Source organism: Pinus tabuliformis, chromosome 3_2 (assembly GCF_031772625.1).
Source record: "Pinus tabuliformis cultivar Carrire ecotype Pingquan chromosome 3_2, CPIR1, whole genome shotgun sequence".
Lineage (NCBI taxonomy): Eukaryota > Viridiplantae > Streptophyta > Pinopsida > Pinales > Pinaceae > Pinus > Pinus tabuliformis.
This window is the reverse complement of record NC_142302.1, coordinates 121,695,138-121,702,226: the sequence shown is the minus strand read 5'-3', so window position 1 is coordinate 121,702,226 and position 7,089 is coordinate 121,695,138.

The following is a 7,089-nucleotide window of genomic DNA, read 5'->3' as shown; positions in this document are numbered from 1 at the left end:
GTGCGGTCACTGTCTCGATTGACTATCCACCTTCCCTCATTCAACAGCTCCACCACTGCCGAGTGATGTTGAGGATCATGATCACACACTTGTTCAGCCTTCACATCCTCCGAACACCACTTCACTCAATGTTCGCCCAGATTTGGTTGTGAGCCCTTCGAGTTCTCATATGCACTATTTTCTACGACCTCCGTCTTCACACTCGAGTGTTCCTCCAGATGATACTCTCTTGTATTCATCCATTCCGGACTCTTCACTTGTTGTGAGCGAGGAACAACCCATTGACGGAGTTAGTGTTGCTCAACCAACAAGCGTTGTAATTCACGAAGAGTATGAGTGGGAGCTTGAGCATCAACACTCGGCGAAGGATGACTCCCTTCAATCCAAACCCCCTCCGTTCTTTCCTGATATCTTTGGTGAACCTTCCATTCATGATTTCGCATGTGTGTCTTCATCCACGGATGCAACCATTGTTGATCACTCGCTGGACTCGCCGAAGTTTGGTCCATCATTCGATAACGGAGAGGATAAGTTATTCATTGAAAATCCACTTGATCTTTCATCTGTATTTTCCAGAAACAGAGGATGAGTTTGTTCGCTTTTCATCTACCTGTTTATTTGATTCATCTGATCATGAGGACGTCGATGAAATCATTGATTTTTCTAATCATGGTGGTCGTGATCCATTTGTTTCCATATTTGATCACGATCATGACTCTATCGCAGTTGATTTTTCGAAGCCACCAGTTTATGATGATCTATCTGATGAAGAAGTTGAAACACCCAAGACTGTTGAGGCACTTCAGCCCAAGCTGATGGTTATGTCAGGCCCTCGCTCTCTTGGGGTTAGTCTCACTTCCGATCATGAAACTATTCAATCACCCAAGGCTCCTCATCACTCATCTGTATGCATTGAAGATACATCTCACACACAGACCACACTTCCTCCACTCAAACTGCACGATCCCATCACTCATGCATTGGAGGAATCTTACATTACAAGCACTCATTCGCGACGCAAGTTATCTTTGTTTCTTTCGTTTGCTTGCATGTCACAGTCAAGAGTGTGCTTATGCTTCAAAGTTGCACACAGTGTCACACAGCACTATGATAAGTTCGTGGACTACTCGTCATGCACTTGCACTCACTTATGTCCTATGGGCACTGTCAAACACAAAGTGTGGTTGCCTTCATTGTTATGTCTTTCTTGCTTGCTGGTTCGCACAACTGGGTTGCTCGCGGACCAAGTCTTCACCAACATGGGTCAACCGATGCATCGGTGCCTGCATTGGAAATATCACTTCACGTGATCAGGCCCATGCACTGTTAGTGTAGGAATAGGAGTAGTGTTTTCTTTCAGTCAGTTTACTTGCATGCTTGTTTTCTTACTCATTTTGTTTGTTTTTCTTCTTGCTTGTTTTCTTACTTGCTTTTCTTTCACTTCTTCTTCTTCTCTTGCTTTTCTTTTTTGTTTGTTAGTTCACTTGTTTCATTCATATAGTTCGCTTGTTTCACATGAAACCATGTATGACTCTTGAAATGAGCTGGGTGAAGTACAAGAGGGCTTGTACAGCTATGACTACTTGGTTATCTGTCATCTTGCCTCCATATGAAGAACTTGTTACTTTTATTCCATGATACGTCGAAGGAAAATATGTATTGTTCGAAGTGAAACTTGGTGAAAACACAACGCTTGCGCGCTAACTAGTGTCACCTTCTCTAGTCGGTTGTTTTTGTGTTAACCCTTGTCAGCTCAGTCAAGTAGAGTAAGATGAGGGGGGAAACCTTAATAGGCACGTTAGAGATACAATAAACTACTTCACTGATGGAAAAATCTCTTCTTCTCTCAATAAGTCGAGATACCTCTTCCGCCTCTAAAATGAATAAGTGCTATGCACAGGTGAAAAAATGAAAATGAAAAAAATGAAATAGTCAAAAAAATTCAAAATGAAAATGAATAAGGCAAAAGAAGAGAAAGGTTTCCTGCGCAGGGAGGTGATGCAAGTAAATCTGTTACGGTACTGACCAAGCTCACTGGCAGCGGAGCCATGCTTGTGTTCCTATGTGACTCCACCGGGGTACTATCCAGGCCTGTTGGCAGCAGAGCAACACCAGAGATGAAACTAAGACTCTGACGACTATATTGCTTGTGCACCAATATACCCCTCAACCCCAATTGAAACAATTGTGTTTCCTTGACTTGGAATGTGTGTAAATCGACCAAGAGCTTGACAGATGCTACATCTTAAAATCAAGCTAGTGTGAAGCCAAGATGAGTTGAGAACTGAACAATAATTTCGGAGGTGTTATACTTTCTTTTCACGAACAAGGTCCATTCAAAGAGCTGGAGTTCTACCAGTGTGTCACCAAGTGTTGTAGTAGCTAAAACCACCCTCCAAAATTTTTCCTTAGCTTCGTTTTGGAGCCTCCCAACCAACTTTTCACAGCAGCTTATCTTGCTTCATCAAGTTCACAAGCTTCATTGTTTTGCTTGCACAAATGCAGCCTATCAATAACAGCTTGATGCATTCCACTCACAGGCTGATCACCCGGACTTGGTCCAGCTACAGGCTGAGAAGTTCCCGCAAGAAATTGCGCAATTATGGAGGGAAACTAGTCTTCCCTCCAAAAATTGCGCAATCCTGACTAGCAGCCTGTTGTGCTCCATAACTGCGCAATTCTGGCAGTCAACACTCACAGTGAAAATTGCATAGTTTTCCCCAGCAGGGTTGCTCAACCCAGAATTTGTGCAAATCTGGGCAACAGTCAATTGCTCTACCGATAAATTATGCAAATCTCCTAGGAATCCAGCCCAGCTCCCAACCAGAAATGTGAATTTTCTCCCTGTAGTCGAACAACCTCTCGCATGTGCAGCTGAGTTAATTGGTTCCCTCTGGGACTGAGAAAAACAAACTTGCATGCATGGGTTGCTTCTCCCAAGGCAGCATGCAAAGACATCCCTTGTTTCAGGGATCTATTTTTAGCATTTGGAGGTTACATGCAAGGATCATTTCAGAAACCTCCCACCAAGTGTCGATTTCCCTAGATTTTTGGCATGCGCGTCACAACCTCGATGTTATCAAAACTCATCAATCGTACATTGCAGAGCTCATTCCTCACATCAAATTTACAGCTCTAACATCCCACATCACATCTAGGATCTGTTGGCACACTCATATCAGCTGTTTTGGGGTAAGCCCGCTTTCCATGACTTATGTTGCATTTCTCTCACTTTTTGTGTTTCGCTTCGTATGAATGATGTCTACTTGATTTCAGTGATCCCTTGCTGTCTTTTTGATACATACTAGCTTGTACTAGCACCGTTTCAATTTTCATTGCTATCTCACTACTGTCACATGCATGAAGTTGTTTTTCACGAACGGTCGTCGATTCGGCGACTCGCCTCACCCACATGCATTTTGTTTCATTTTCTGAATTTGTCATTCATCTTTTTCATGCATGATCATTCACTTATTCTTACACCCAATATCACCATGCATTCACACTCACATTCGCGTTCAGTTGCCTGTCGGCGAGTCTGGGCAACCTTGGCCCGGACTCTGCCTTTACTGAGACAGCATTGCGTCGGAGAAGGAAGGCTCTATCTTCCTCTCCATAAATGCTCATTTCTACCCAGGCACTATCCTCCAGGACTATTCTGCGCATTTTTGAGGGACAGTGAATGTTGGTCCAGAAAATTGCACAATGTAGTCACTAAAACTGCAACCATTGCCAGCTGAGATTGTGCATTGTGCAATTCCAACAGTCAGCAACCAGAATGGGCTGTGTATTGCACAGTTCCAGCAGTCAGTCACTCTCCCAGTAGCCCAGAGTATGCCTTGCGTAGTCTTGGTAGTCAGTCTCCCGACCTCCAGGCTGAAATTGCACAACCTTCATGATCAGTCACACAGGTATGTTGCAAGTCATTTCTCAAGTTCATTTTGGTCTTCGACTGACAAATTGCTTGCCATGTCTCCAAGTATTGCAGGTGTTCATCTACCTCTCAGCAGTGCAGGTACAATGGTTTCCAAGAGAGCAAAGTCGAAGGCACCATTCAGAGAACACTTGGAGATGAAGTCGATCAAATTTCTATGAGCTTGCCTACTCACGAAGATATCAAGTTGTTCGTAGACAAGGACATCAAGATATGACAGTAGCAACATCACAATGAGCAGAATCATGAACAGCAGTTGAAGGTAGCATACTGAATGTACCGAATGCAATGAATGTAAGAGGAAGGTTGTTGACAACACAGAGGTGGAGCAAAGTTGCAAGCTCAAGCAGATCCACTGATGATGAAAGCAACTTTGGAGACTCGGGCTATGAGGTGACGGCGCGACATGAAGATCGCACGAAGATAGAGAGTGGAACAAAGAAGGAGTTGCATGTGTTGAAGCAGCAATTCAAGAAGAACATGAAGCTGCACTGATAGACGAATGAGTTGCAGAAGGATCAAGAACAGTAGTGGGTGCAACATGCACTCACGGATGAAACTGCGCCCGTACAAGTTATAGATTTATCCCAACAGCTGGCACGGAGCAAACATAGTGAGTAGTGTTGTTGATCGCATGCAAGGGATTCAGCAGCATGCATGTCACTATGCGCATGCATGCGATCTAACTCATTCAGCACATTCACTTAGGCGAAGACAAGAAGCAAGTCCAACTGGAGTTGAACATGTACTTCAACAAATTGATGCGGATGACCACTAGCACACACTTGAAGATCAGCACAGACACTATGCATCAGTGTGTTTTTGGTTTAGCCGCACCCAAGAATACCATGCACATGTTAGCAGACAAGTTGGATGAAGGGGTTGAACCAATGCACCAGTTGCAACGGAGGCAAGAGTTCGCTTCAGCAATATGTTACCATGGGGTGCATGCACACCATCACAGAAAACCAAGCTTGGCATCAGCTCACCACCTTCACCATCACAAGCATGTCAAAGATTTGGTCTCATCACAACAAACCGAGTGTCAGTGATTTCTTGCATGGCTTGCTCAAGCCATGTTGTCTCACATGAGTACATGTGCATTGTAATGTAACATCATGTCAAGTGTAAGTCAAGTGTCAATAGTTGGATGTAACAGTCATAGAGTAGATGAAGAGTCATGAGGGTAGATGAACTGTCACAAAGGGGAATGTCAAGGGTCACCCCACCCTTTGCTATAAATAGAACCTCATAACTCATTGTATAGGCTTTTGGTCAGCCAAGCTTCCGATAAGACTATCTTGGAGAGAGCTTGAACAGTATTGTAACGCGCCTTGGCTTCTCCACTGCACGGAGCTAGTACATCTCTTTGGAGGAGGAGGCGGATGTGGCTGTAATGTTCCATTGTTGGGGCTAGCAGGTTTACATGGATGTACTGTATGAATGGAACTTACACTTCTTTATATAATAAGAGTCGTCACATTTCATGCATATGTTCTATTGTATTCCAGTTGTCTTGTTTACTCTAAATAGCATATGTATTTTCTTTCTTACGCACGCATGTATGGACTGCTCCGGATGACCATGTATGAATCTTTCTGAAATGTGTTGATTGTTTTAACCATCACTTTGGATTGCCAGCTGACTTGCTTTCCATCTTGTGATTCATCTTCGCTCGTGTGTTCCCTTCCCATCCAAGTACTGTTACAGGTTTCCAAGGGGTGCACTCATCTCAACCCACCGGTGTTAGAACCTCTCATGCACCTTCCTTGACTCACTACAATGGTCACACCCTTGCTACTGACGGAGTTATCTTACTTGCCTCTGTGAAAAATTACGGTCAAGGCATTGCTATACGACCCACTGTTGGGACTCCTACACCAAACAGTCTGAGGTCTAATTGGGACTTCTTACCAGGGAGATCCCCTTGACATGTTGGCAGGTCCATCACCATCAACAGCATCAAATTCATACTCCAATTTAAGAAACATGATATATTTGCATGTTGTCCTCCAAATGAAGGAATCTATTGCTAAGGAAATGGCACGCTATTGAGACTCAAGGTATTAAATTGTGTGGTGGGTAGATTGTCTCTATTACCAACTTAGATCCATCTTAACCTTGATGTCTGAAGCATTAAGAAACATGAAATTTCTCAAAATACAAACTTCTTTTAAAATACAAAACTATATATATATATATATATATATATATATATATATATAACTCCAAAATTTAAAATTATATTAAAATAAATCACAGAAGATTTACAATGCTAATGAATCTTTATAACACAAAAACCAAAAAAAAACAAAAAAGTTGAGAAAATTTCTTGACAATATTTTCAATCCTATATTTGATGTATATTCTTATAAGAAATTAATAAATTATTACACTTTTTAATATAATAAGATGGACTTCCTCTTAACACAAGAATTGGGACAACAAAAAATGAGGAAAAACACATAACTATATCGACGACTGATTCGTAGAATAGCAATTCATAAGAGTGACAATGTTCACTCCAATATTACATAATGCTACTTCATGACTTGAGTTAAACTAATTTCTAACCCTAATTTTACAATGTCTATTGCACATTTTCCCTCCACCATCTAAGTTCTTTAATCCTATCTAGTGAAATCTAATCCAGAACTGATGATGAATGCAGATCATACAAGTGCCTTTAATTAGAAGCACATTTTGAGATCATATTAAATATTCATAAGCCAATTGGAAAAGTCCATGATAAGTTGATCTTCATTCCTACACTTTTGCAAGGCAACCAATTGAATGAACACCTCAACAATGATATCTCCTTCATACTGGGGTAGAGTGCCTCTCAACACAATCAACCGAAGGATGGTCAACCTTCCATTGAAGTTGGTATTTTGAATTGAAGGCACATTGATTTCTTGAGCGTTGTATACGTTGAATGTGACAGCTAGAAGACATATGCTCTGAAAAGCATGCTCGACAATGAACATATCAACAAAGCTAGAGATGTAACCAGTCAAAGGTAGACTATTGAATAAGAAATTCATCATGTTAATCACTTGACTTAATGACCTTCGAATCATCAGTAAAAGAGGCAAGCACTGCATCATTTAATAGTTTTTTTGTGTTTTTTGTTGATCTAGATTGTCATATGAAGC